Source organism: Oncorhynchus kisutch, linkage group LG26, assembly GCF_002021735.2.
Source record: "Oncorhynchus kisutch isolate 150728-3 linkage group LG26, Okis_V2, whole genome shotgun sequence".
NCBI classification, from domain to species: Eukaryota; Metazoa; Chordata; class Actinopteri; order Salmoniformes; family Salmonidae; genus Oncorhynchus; species Oncorhynchus kisutch.
The window spans coordinates 4,910,531-4,924,302 of NC_034199.2; the positions used below are offsets into that span (position 1 = coordinate 4,910,531).

The 13,772-nt window shown below is 41.6% G+C and overlaps 1 long non-coding RNA gene across 1 annotated transcript; it reads right to left on the reverse strand.

The window, feature by feature from the left end:
- Positions 1-7,526: 7,526 nt before the first annotated feature.
- LOC116357740 (uncharacterized) lies at positions 7,527-9,254 on the reverse strand. Its single transcript, XR_004205680.1, has 3 exons — positions 9,048-9,254; positions 8,359-8,409; positions 7,527-8,140 (listed from the first exon to the last, which is right to left on the reverse strand). It is a non-coding gene; the product is annotated as an uncharacterized LOC116357740 (long non-coding RNA).
- Positions 9,255-13,772: the final 4,518 nt, after the last annotated feature.

Sequence of the window (13,772 nt, forward strand, 5' to 3'; positions counted from 1 at the left end):
GGTATGATTGGCTTACTACTGTACTCATTAAGTTGATGCATTCATCTTCTAAGTGATCAAATTCACGTTCATTGTGACGAGAAAGTATTTATCTGTGGTCTATTATTGATCTTCATTACAACATCAACTTGTCTTGACCTGTCTCGCTAGGTAGGACTGGTACACCATACTTTTTATGTCTCTGTGTCCAGTATGAAGGTATGTATGTCCAGTTAGAGGTAGTTTCGCAAGCTAATGCTAACTAGCATTAGCGCAATGAGCAGATACCCATAGACTTCCAGTCACTGCGCAAATGCTAGTTAGTAATCCTCACGCAGAGACATAAAAGTGGTATCCACGACTTCATCTGACTTGTGGAAAGTAGATCAAAACTGCCAAAATCCCAAAGTATCCCTTTGTGTGTATAAAAGTGAAACTGACCCTTTCATGTCATAGGCAGGGATAATGGTGGCCTTGTCCAAATAGTTTACAGTGAGCCTCTCACCTTTGAAACACTGTAAAGTCTGCACATTTTGTCTTGCACTTTCATGCTGGCTACAAAGAATACCCTGAACATTCACAAGTCACGTCCAAGGAGCTCAAACTGTTCCGGGGACTGTGGAGGAAGAGGTGAATTATGGATTTGGACTTAGTACTGTTAAGGGGTCAATGGCCCCCTTCTCCAACTCAGCACAGTATCTCCAGATGTCCTGCCTCTGCAGTAGTTTTGATGGCCAAGACAGGACTGTACCCTTCACAACTACGTTCCTAAAGTCATATGCAAATGAGACATTTGGATCAGGGAGGGAGGGAAAAGCATTTAACTACCCCAATCTTTTTAATGTTGATCGCCATGCTAACTCGAATCAACAAGCAACAGCGTCCCAACTTTTTGACTGAACGTTCCTTGAACCCCTTTGGGAGTATTTGCTATATCAAAAGATAACCGCTTTTTTGATTGGGCCATGCAAGACTCTCAAGACAAGCCCATGTTTGATTACGATTTTTGACTAGGATGACCACATTTAGACTACCTGAATGTGGGACAACAGGATGATTTTGTGGGACAGTGAGTAAATACATTTTTTGGGAAGCATTTCCATAACTTTAGAGAACATTCCCTTAAGAGGGAATTTCATTACAGTAGGTCATTTAATAACGCTATCTTTGGAATGTTTCCAAGAGATCATCCCCTTAATGTCAAATACATCTTATCCAGAACACGGTTACCATGTTCTCAGAATTTAAGATATTAATGTTCTAGAACGATATCAATGTTCACGGGAACGTTGCAAGAACAGTCATGTGTCCAGTTTTCTGTGGGTTGGGAGAATATTCCATCGACACCCCACCAAACATACACAGAACATAGTTGCCATGATCTCAGAACATATTGTCGATATTAATGTTCTAGACACATTTCAGTTGTCAGGACATCGCCTAATTGTCCCAAAGACACTGCCCACGGGGGTGGCAGCATCATGTTGTGGGGGTGCTTTGCTGCAGGAGGGACTGGTGGACTTCACAAAATAGATGCCATCATGAGGAGGAATTGTATGTGAATATATTGAAGCAACATCTCAAGACATCAGTCAGGAAGTTAAAGCTTGGTCGCAAATGGGTATTCCAAATGGACAATGGCCCCTAGCATACTTCCAAAGTTGTGGCAAAATGGCTTAAGGACAACAAAGTCAAGGTTTTGGAGTGGCCATCACAAAGCCCTGACCTCAATCCCATAGAAAAGTTGTGGGCAGAACTGAAAAAGCGTGTGTGAGCAAGGAGGCCCACAATCCTGACTCAGTTACACCAGCTCAGGAGGAATGGGCCAAAATTCAACCAAACTTATTGTGGGAAGCTTGTGGAAGGCTACCCAAAACACTTGACCAAAGTTAAACAATTTAAAGGTAATTTAAAGGTAATGCTACCAAATACTAATTGAAATTAAAGCATTAATTTCCCATTCTTAAAATCAAGTGGTGATCCTAACTGACCTAAGACAGGGAATATTTACTAGGATTAAATGTCAGGAATTGTGAAAAACTGAGTTTAAATGTATTTGGCTGTACGTGTGTAATTCTAATGGCATGGAATCAGACTTGCACAAATACACGAACACTCACAAAAACCGTTATGCACTCTGACACATATACACATACTGGATACAAGCTCCATTCTGTTTTTCATGCTTGCTCGGCATGCTCTTTGTTTGTAAAACGATCACAACATATCCATCCCCATCACAATTACAACCCATTAACCTGCAATCCACTGTTTGCATTGATTAACACTTTAAGCTGTGATAAATAACCAGCACACATTCCAAGTGTCACCTCGTATCACATATCTAAGAGGGGCTCACACAGTTTAACATTAACATGGCTCCCAGTGCGGTTATGTGAACTTGATAAGCGGCGTGTGGATTTTAACACCTTCTCCTCTGCTGCCACAGCCGAGTTAGGTAGCTTCTCCATGATTCTCCAAGAGGTGTGGTTCATCCTGGGAGAGAAGAACTCTGGCAGTGCAAACTTCTAAGTTGTCAGCCATCCATGTACAACAGAAACGAGGGCCAGGCCAGACTGGCACCAACTGTGTCAGAGTTTCCTTTGGGCACGAAGAGTGACTAAGTGGCGTACTGCAGGGCATTCAGCATGGGCCAAAGAAAACGTCCCTTTCCTTGCCACTATGATACCACCATCTGCCGAATTAATTAACTACATTTACCACACAAATCATGGTATTGGTTTCCATTTAACAATAAATGTGACAGGGGTCACAAAGAACCCTGTCTAAAACCATACATTTAGTTAAATAAATTATGTCTAAAACCATGTTATACTACTGTTAACCTTATTTTGAAAGGTAGGTGTGTATTCATGCTGTCACAGAGCTCCACATTTTGGTAATTTGGTAAAGGCTGTGATTAATGTTGGTAGGGGACAAATTACACTAGGCTACTAAGTAGTTACCAACCTATTGGTTAATCAACAGAGGCAGTAGCTAGGCAAGTCCTGTAATGATACAAACCTGGCATGAACAGACTCAAGTCAAGTAAAGAGAGCGCTGATCAGTGGAACAACATTTCTGGGTTTGTGAACCACTTGTATTTGCCTCATTACTATGTTGTGTTTGAAGGCTTGTGGCTCAACGTGTGACGTCACATGACTGAGACTAGGAAAGGACAGGGCTTTCTCACAAATTGAACCAAATAAATGACATTAGTCATTCAGTTGAAGAAAGGGAATTATTTTATGTATAAGCAATGGTTCCAATTTTTTCCTGACCATGTGACCTGACCAGGAAGAATTATGGCACCTAAATATAAGTATGCTCAGTGCTCAAGTTTTCTGTCTGCACGTGTCGTTTTCCCTTTGTTCACCGTGACAGATGTGTTCTTTATTGAAACCATTTAGACTGAGTATAAGAGAGATCTCCTCAAACTGACTCTGTTGGCTCTGCAGTATGCTGGCTATGCCAACACAGTGGTCTGTTCCCCTCTGCTCAGCCTGATGAGTCATAGAGTGTCATGAGACTGTGTAGACATTGTTAGAGGAAGGGTCAATGATATTTCAGTTATGGGCCAAGAACTTACAGTACTGAAGCAGTTCTCTAAGGTTGCGTGACTTGTGCAAACCTAAGGTTCGATCAGTGTCTTTCCTCAACTTTTTGATTGAGGCTGGAGCATCCACATAACACTCCTCTAGGGCTCAGAAGTGGAAAGAAGCAATGTCTTTGCACTGAAGGAAATTGCGTCAAAAGGCCATTAAGCAATACCGTGCAGCATCAAGGTAAAAGTCCTCGTGCACTTGTGGTATGTCAGTGTCAGTCCGTGCTCCAGATGATGAATGTGTCGAGGTTAAACTGAGAGTGTGGGAAGAGATCTTCTGCCTTGGTAGTAATGTCTGTGGTTGAGTGGGAGTGGGAAAGAGAGAAATAAAGAAAGGAGGAGATAGCTCTCCACCACTATGCTCAGCAGCACCACACATGCCAAAGCTACAACGGTCGGTGGTGATTCATTCCTCTGGCTCGCCATCTTTCCAAAGGAGCCATAAAAGCCTGGACCCTTAATGGGTTTCACATTGAGCAGCCTAGCTGTAAATACACTTAATTTATCTGCAGGGCTGAGTCACAGTGGAAACTCTCTCTAGACTCCAAACTGTTTCTTTCTCTCATCGATCCCCTTGAGGGCAGGCATCCTGTGGCACAACCAAAAACAGTCGGTCAGCCGCCATTCTCCTCCTGGACTTCCCCGATGCTGAGTGTGCAAGTCGGCAAAACTCCCAGGACTGGCCACTGCCATAACTCTGCCAAGAAAAACAGTAAGATGTGGGGAGGGCTTGGAGATCTGAGACAAACGAGGCAGTGAGGGCCACTGTACTGTTAAAAGTCAAGTGAAAGAAGATTCTGATTAGAAACTTTATACAGAGAAAAGGAATGCTATATTCCTTTGTGAACATACAACTTTGTAATAGTAATAATATATGCATAAACACAATGCAACCATACACCTGGAATGATATGTAACCGTGACACTTTTTGCAATTTTGCTCACCCCTGATTTTGGGGCAGTACACTGTTTCAAAAACTTGAAGAACAGATGTTTTGTCTGTTCTTCATTATATTCATCCTGAGAGTTTCACCATGGCAGGTTAAGTATTCCCTTAGGTTTTTGAAACAGTGTACTGCCCCAAAATTACAGGTATTCATTCACCTGTTGAGTAGAGCTCAGCGAGAGAGAGAAAGAGAGGGAATTGTATCAACCATAGCAAGTTTTATCATTGAAGTACCTTGAGCTTCAACTAAGGTATCATATCTTGTCATCTAGGGAAGAATCCTGCTGAATCTCTAGAGCCAGGGAAAGAGTTTAAAAACACATTCTGATAGGAGGAAATCATTACTCATTACATTCTGCAGTGTCTCCTGAGAGAAGCTCAAATGTTTCCACTCAAATGTTATTCTTATCATCAGACCACCTGAAATATTACCTAAAATGTGGAATTATTTTAGAAAAGATTCACAAACTGTACAGCCTATGAATATTAGTAGACAGAAGATTTAATGACAATGGATGTTGGCTGGTGTTGAAGAATTTGTTAATAAAGGGGGTGTAGGGTCCTTTCAACGCATATACAATGCTTATTTTCAGCTGAATCCATTCCACGTACATTTTCTGACCCTAATAATCAGAAATGCTGATCCAGGCGCATCCAAAAGCTATAAACCCACATCATAGGTCTGTGTTTTTACCCCAAACCCGAGGTTCTGTAAGGGAACGAGACCTACTTAGCATTCCTTCCAGACTGAGTCACCCAAGGGTTTACAAGCATCCTCAGACCTGATTTTAATCAAATTGAAGACATAACCAGACACAGATAATCTGATAAATTCGTATCTCCTCTCATCAGAGGGACAATATTGGAAGAATTGTTGTTAGTATAACAATACTAAAAAACAGCCATGTTAGCTCATAGGATATTCATAGTACAATGTGTATTATGAGATATACACTATATATACACAAAAGTATGTGGACACCCCTTCAAATTAGTGGGTTCGGCTATTTCAGCCACACCCATTCCGGACGGTGTACAAAATCGAGCACACAGACATGTAATCTCTATAGACAAACATTGACAGTAGAATGGCCTTACTGAAGAGCTCAGTGACTTTCAATTTCCATTATAGGATGCCACGTTTCCAACAAGTCAGTTTGTCAGATTTCTGCCCTGCTAGAGCTGCCCCAGTCATATGTAAGTGCTGTTATTGTGAAGTGGAAACTTCTAGGAGCAACAATGGCTCAGCTTCTAGGAGCAACAATGACACAGCCTCAAAGTGGTAGGCCACACAAGCTCACAGAACGGGACCGCCGAGTGCTGAAGCGTGTAGCGCGTAAAAATCATCTATCCTCGGTTGCAACACTCACTACCAAGTTCCAAACTGCCTCTGGAAGCAATGTCAGCACAAGAACAGTTTATCGGGAGCTTCATAAAATGAGTTTCCATGGCCGAGCAGCCATGTGCAATGCAAAGCATCGGCTGGAGTGGTGTAAAGCTTGCCGCCATTGGACTCTGGAGCAGTGGAAACGCTTTCTCTGGAGTGATGAATCACACCTCACCATCTGGCAGTCCAACAGACTAATCTGGGTTTGGCGGATGCCAGGAGAACGCTACCTGCCCCAATGCATAGTGCCAACTGTAAAGTTTGGTGGATGAGGAATAATAGTCTGGGGCTGTTTTTCATGGTTTGGGCTAGGCCCCTTAGTTCCAGTGAAGGAAAATATTAACGCTACTGTCACGCCTTGACCTTAGAGATCCTTATTATTCTCTATGTTTGGTTAGGTCAGGGTGTGAAAATCTATGTTTTCTATTTCTTTGTGTTTTTGGCTGAGTATGGTTCCCAATCAGAGGCAGCTGTCTATCGTTGTCTCTGATTGGGGATCATATATAGGTTGTCATTTTCCTTTTGGGTTTTGTGGGATCTTGTTTTCTGTATAGTTTATTTTTGCCTTACACAACTGTGCGCTTTCGTTTTTGTCGTTGTTATTTTGCTTTTGGTGTCATCAATAAAAATAATGATGTACGCCTACCACGCTGCACCTTGGTCCGGTCATTCCACAAACGAGAGCCTTAACAGCTACAGCATGCAATGACATTTTAGATGATACTGTGCTTCCAACTTTGTGGAAAGGGCAGGCCCTTTCGTGTTTCAGCATGACAATACTCCCGTGCACGAAGTGAGGTCCATACAGAAATGGTTTGTCGAGAATGGTGTGGAAGAACTTGACTTGCCTGCACACAGCCACTGACCTCAACCCCATCAAACACCTTTGGGAGGAAATGGAATGCCGACTGTAAAACAGGCATAATCGCCAGACATCTCTTCCCTTTTCATCTGTGCTATGAGCATACGGCTGGGGTTTTTCTAGTCAGGTCATGTGAATTGGAAACACTCCTGGCCTAAGGTGGATCAAACCATTCCTGAATCGGATATTGAAAGAGCCAGAGAAAACAACTTCAATGGAAAACATACTCGGTAGTATAGTGAACTATTATTGCAGGGCTGAGCATGATGCAAAGAATGGTTACACTGTCTTTAAAGGCTCAGTGCAATCAAAAACATTATTTTCCCACATTTTTATATATATTTACACAATAGGAAGTTGAAATAATACATTCTGATAATGCCCTTTTAGTGTAAGAGCTATTTGAAAAGACCGCCTAAAATTTCAACCTGTTTTGGTGAGATGTAGTTTTGACCTACCTGGTGACATCACCAGTTAACACAACAATAAGAAAGAGAGTTCCAAACATAGGATTAGGATCTCTATGGTTCCAAACCTCTCGCCACTAACAGCTAGTTTCATGTTTTCCCCTCCCCGCAGACCACTCCCAGACAGTCCTAGAAAAATTATTGCATGAGAAATTGCTCTTTGTTAAGAAGCAATTCATGTTTTTATTGACCATTTAAAAAACAATCACAGTAAGGAACTTCCTTAATTGTTACCCAGAAATGATTTGATATTGAGATAAAAATGACTGCATTGGACCTTTAAATACTAATTTCACTCTATACATACACAATGTTAAGTAGTGGACTTTGAAAAATAATAAAGATGATAGGTTTTGAATGTAGAAAAGTATTTAAATTGTATGTCATAAAACCTATTATTTGTTCATCTGATTACAGTTAATGGCAGGGTTACATTTAACACTATACATAGTACACTTTGTAACAAGGCAGGGTTACATTTAGCACTATACACAGTAGACTTTATTACAAGGCAGGGTTACATTTAACACTGTTGATAGGCAGTAGACTTGTAACAACATGTTTTATATGTGTAAGTTATAAAACCTCTAACCTTGTGTTGTTAGGGTAAGTACAGCCGGCTGACCCTGAGCAGGACATTTCCTACAGCACTGTGAGTCACACTAGAGGACCAGCACAACAGGCCCTAAACCATGAAAGCCCCAGTGACTTGAACAGCACCCATTTCCTGATGATGCAGTGACATACAGCACCGTGGTCACCAAGAACAAAACACAAATAAATGCAGCAGAACCAGATGATGTGATCTACAGCACAGTGGCCCCACACCAGATAGCAGGGGGTAGCAGGAGAGCAATGACTAAATAAAGTCCTTGGTCCCAAAGATCTCAGTGTACTACGGAATCAGAACAAAAGTGTAAAGAAATGTTATTTTATTCTTCAACCTTTGTTATTATTGATTTTTTTCTTCTCATTTGCTTGTTAATATTTATCTTGTACTTATGGTAAACTGTCCCAATTATGCCCACATTGACACAACTGTACATGTGTTTTTCTTCAATAAAGATAAAAAAATTAATAACAGAATAACAGAATAAAATAAAGAAAATAAACCTTGTGTTGTTCTGGGTTGGTTCCCTGGCGCTCAATGTAGGAACTGATTGCCTGTAAAATCCATATACTCAATCGTTAAATCAACTACATGTTATCCAATGTTCATTGAAAATAATACCCCCCTTTTCATGAAGTAGATTTTATTGAGTGTCACTCATTATATTACACTCTATTCTAACCAAACCTTCATTACCAGTTCATATCAGTAGGTGTCACTATGCACTAGCTAGTCGAAAAAGACTCCATGATGGCTGCTTGTCTCTGTATTTGTGAAAGTTATTGTAGGGATATAATTAATAAATTATCTCTTTCTGCCTTAGCCATACATCTTACAGTTACACAAATGTGTTAATATTGTCTGCGTAGATGACTCTGTGGTGGAATTTTCACCCCAAACATTTACGCATAATCACCTGCAGTGGAAATAAAATAATAATGTGTCAACATTACTGGACTAACAAACTGGCTAACTAACCTTTTCAGGAACTTCCAAATCCCTTGGCCTTGGGTAGCAGCAACACGCCAAAGACATTTATTCAGTGATTCTTATTTATTAATGTTAGCTGCTGGCTGCATGATTGCATCAACCTAACTAGCTAGCCAATGTTAGTAGTTTTGTTAGCTAGCTATAGATTGGCTCATTCTAGCTAGTTTTAGAGGATGACTAAGCTGCTTTTATTTACACATACCTTGTTTCCCATTAACATTTGTGTCGCTCTCTCAACAGACATGCAGTAGAGGAGCGTGAGCGAAGAAAGAAACCAGGTGCAGAGTCAAACAACGAGATGTTGGTGCAACCAAACATAGTTCTTGATAGGTATTGTTGATGAGGTTTTGTAGGCTATAGCTAGAAGATAACTGTGACTGACAAGTGAATCCATCTGTTTCATCCAGTGTGGGAGTTACCGCGTGAAATCGCAGGATCAGGGTTGCATTCATTAGACAAAACAGAGGAAAACGGGCTGAAATTGGGGGAGGTACTATAATAACTTGTCCAATAAGAAATGCCTGCTTTCTTTCACAATGCAATACATGAACTAATGAATATGTCTGGTAAACTTGTTCTGTGCTGCTGCTTTGAAAGTGGTGCAGCGGCGGCAGTCCAGATTGAAAAGTACTAGGGCAAATGTTGTCTCGTCACACAATTTCCAGCGGCTCTGTCTTTACATTTTAACTTGGATAAGTGCAAGGTCATGTTGCCTCAAGGCTCTTCGTAGATCATCAAGACAATATTATTTATTCATGTGGGTGGAAATGCCCTTGATCAGAGAGGAACCATAGTCTTTGTAGTCTTATAAGTTTCCGATTCTTACATGACCAGCAAGCACAGTTAGATTTGTTTTGTGATTATTTCTTTATTCACTCAGAATTCCTCATCTATATAATTGTTTTCTGATGCAGGGACATAGATATTGCATCGGTTGTGAATAGGAACCTACCATCCAGCTCGACTGTATTTGATGACGCATTGAAAGAGTTATGGAAAATAAAGATATTCAACAAAAGCCTGCAAAAGATGACAAGAATATGTCCGGTTGGCCATAATTGAAAAACCTTTAAAGTTCATATGACTGGAAACATGGGGGTGTAGGCCTACTACCAAAAACGAATGTATGTTTACTAAAATTTAATCAAAACAAAGCATTCAAAGCTGAAGGTGTGCCATTGCTTCTTTCATGTGTTGGACAGAATCAGATAAGCTCAGCAGGATGCAGTTAAGTAAATATGTTACAGATACAGCACATCATAAATTACACACTAAATTACACACGCACCTTATAAATGACTCACCACCTCTCCTTTAGACTTCCACCGAGTGCCGACTAACACAGACGCTTCAGCCTTGATATACATGAGATTGGGTTAGGTCAGAGTTTCCCAATTCAGTTCCTGAGGAACCCCCAACAGGGGCCATAGCACGACACACCTGATTAAAATAATTACATTTGATGATGAGTTGTTCATTTGAATCAGGTGTAACGTAATAATGCTAAGGCAAAAACCAAAATGTGCACCCCTTGGGATCCCCAGGACTAGGACTGAGAAACGTCACGTTAGGTGATCAATGGAGATAGAGTATGGGGGGTGATGGATATTGAAAACCTTCACAAGCTCTGAAAATATTTTCCACTCCTCTTCCTCCCCACTACAGAGCTATTCCCCACCAAAATAGGGAGCTGGTTTGCATGTGCTGGATGAGTTTTCAGTAGTTCGTTTCACAGGGCCTCAAATCCTGTCAAAATCATCCAGCTCGACAGTACCGTTTAATCTGATATATATTAGTGTTCTCTCAGCTAATCTCCATGAGACTCTTTACCGCCAACACTGTAGACCCTGAGTGGGTTAAGTCACTGATGTGATCTTCCTGTCTGGGTTGGCACCCCCCCCCCCCCCCTTGGGTTGTGCCGTGGCGGAGATCTTTGTGGGCTTGTCTCAGGATGGTAAGTTGGTGGTTGAAGAGGCGTGAAGTTAGTGGTGTGGGGGCTGTGCTTTGGCAAAGTGGGTGGGGTTATATCCTTCCTGTTTGGCCCTGTACGGGGGTGTCCTCGGATGGGGCTACAGTGTCTCCTGACCCCTCCTGTCTCAGCCTTCAGTATTTATGCTGCAGTAGTTTATGTGTCGGGGGGCTAGGGTCAGTTTGTTATATCTGGAGTGCTTCTCCTGTCCTATTCGGTGTCCTGTGTGAATTTAAGTGTGCTCTCTCTAATTCTCTCTTTCTTTCTCTCTCTCGGAGGACCTGTGCCCTAGGACCATGCCTCAGGACTACCTGACATGATGACTCCTTGCTGTCCGCAGTCCACCTGGCCGTGCTGCTTCTCCAGTTTCAACTGTTCTGCCTTATTATTATTGGACCATGCTGGTCATTTATGAACATTTGAACATTTTGGCCATGTTCTGTTATAATCTCCACCCGGCACAGCCAGAAGAGGACTGGCCACCCCACATAGCCTGGTTCCTCTCTAGGTTTCGTCCTAGGTTTTGGCCTTTCTAGGGAGTTTTTCCTAGCCACCGTGCTTCTACACCTGCATTGCTTGCTGTTTGGGGTTTTAGGCTGGGTTTCTGTACAGCACTTTGAGATATCAGCTGATGTACGAAGGGCTATATAAATCAATTTGATTTGATTTGATTTAGACCACTAGAGATGGGCAGTGTACTGTATTTTACTATATACTGCTATTGATGCACAGACCGGTTTGGGATTTTACTTGATCTTCTATAACGGTATTTCAATATTTGGTTTGTTAAATGTGATAAGTAACTCCGGCACATGTAATGTCAGTGTTTATAGTTTACTCTGTTTGCTACTTGAGTCATCTTTTCCCGCTCCTGCTGCTGCTAGCTGCTTCCCAAACCAAGCCCTGCCCCCTGTCACTCAAGGAGAGCAGTTGGAGTCACCATGGAGCACTTTCTTGCCGTTTACTCTGCAGTCTGCATTGTCAGATCAAATCAAATCAAATTGTATTGGTCACCTACACGTGTTTAGCAGATGTTATTGTGGGTGTAGCGAAATGCTTGTGCTTTTAGTTCCGACAGTGCAGCAATATCTAACAAGTTCACAACAAATACCAAATACACACAAATCTAAGTAAAGGAATGGAATTAAGAATATATAAATATATGGTCGAGCAATGTCAGAGCGGCATAGACTAAGATACAGTAGATAGTATAGAAAACAGTATATACATATGCGATGAGTAATGCAAGATATGTAAACATTATTAAAGTGACATTATTAAAGTGACTAGTGTTCCATTTGTTAAAGTGGCCAATGATTTCTGTGTATGTAGGCAGCAGCCTCTCTGTGCTAATGATGGCAATTGAACATAGCCTTTAGATAGAAGCAGTTTTTCAGTCTCTTGGTCCCAGCTTTGATGCACCTGTACTGACTTTGCCTTCTGGAGGTAGATAGATGCAACAAGATGTTGGTGACATGCTGGTTTCCACAAGCATTCTATAATTACACTATTTGTCTATTTGACTGTCTGTATACTACTGTAAATCAGAGAGAAATAGGGAAAGTATGAATATGTTAGCTACAGGGAGCTGGAGTGGAGCTGGAGCAGATCGAGGAGCGTGCCCAATTTGACAAGAGCGTGGAGCGAGATTCCCAAAGGCTGGAGCCTCGGCCTTCTTGGCTACTCCAATTTCGCTCCAGCAAAGCTCCAGTTTGCACGCCCAATTTTTCAGTTTCTGATTTGTTAAAAAAGTTTGAAATATCCAATAAATGTCATTCCACTTCATGATTGTGTCCCACTTGTTGTTGATTCTTCACAAAAAAATACAGTTTTATATCTTTATGTTTGAAGCCTGAAATGTGGCAAAAGGTCGCAAAGTTCAAGGGGGCCGAATACTTTCGCAAGGCACTGTATCTACAACACAAAATCCATGTGTACATTTGTGTGTGCGGTGTGTATGTTATCGTGTGTTTGTTTGCATGTGTTTGTGCCTATGTTTGTGTTGCTTCACAAAGTGTCCCCACTGTTCCATAGGATGTATTTGTATCTGTTTTTTAAAATACATTTTACTGCTTGCATGAGTTACTTGATGTGGAATAGAGTTCCATGTAGTCATAGCTCTATGTAGTACTGTGCAACCTCCAAAGTCTGTTCTGGACTTGGGCACTGCGAAGAGACCTTTGGTGGCATGTCTTGTGGGGTATGCATGGGTGTCTGAGCTGTGTGCCAGTAGTTCAAACAGACAGGTCGGTGCATTCAACATGTCAACACCTCTCACAAATACAAGTAGTGATGAAGTCAATCTCTCCTCCACTTTGAGCCAGGAGAGATTGACATGCATATTATTAATGTTAGCTCTCAGTGTCAGCTCTTAACCAACCATGCTATTTTTTTTGTCTTTTTGCATTGTTCTTAACTTTTTTTCTACATAATGTTGCTGCTACCGTCACTTATAACCGAAAAGAGCTTCTGGACATCAGAACTGGGATTACTCACCTCAAATTGGACTAGGAGTTCTTCTTCAATGAGTCGGACACGAGGGATATAGTACGGACGCCTGACCAGGCCCAGATCCCTGTGATTTGCTGGAAAGAAAGTGTAGGTTTTGCAGAAAGACATCAGGATGCCTTGTGAGGATCAGGCGACGAGTGGCTAATCTGCCCGTGCCTTCCGTTCTGCTAGCTAACGTTCAATCGTTGGAAAAAAACTGAACTGAAAGCAAGTATATCCTACCAACGGGACATTAAAAACTGTAATATCTTATGTTTCACAAGGTCGTGGCTGAAAGACGACATTAAGAACATACAGCTGGCGGGTTATACACTCTATCAGCAGGACAGAACAGCAGCCTCTGGTAAGAAACGGGGCGGGGGCCTATGCATTTATGTAAACAACCGCTGGTGCACGATATCTATGGAAGTCTCAAGGTTTTGCTCACCTGATGTTGAGTATTTCATG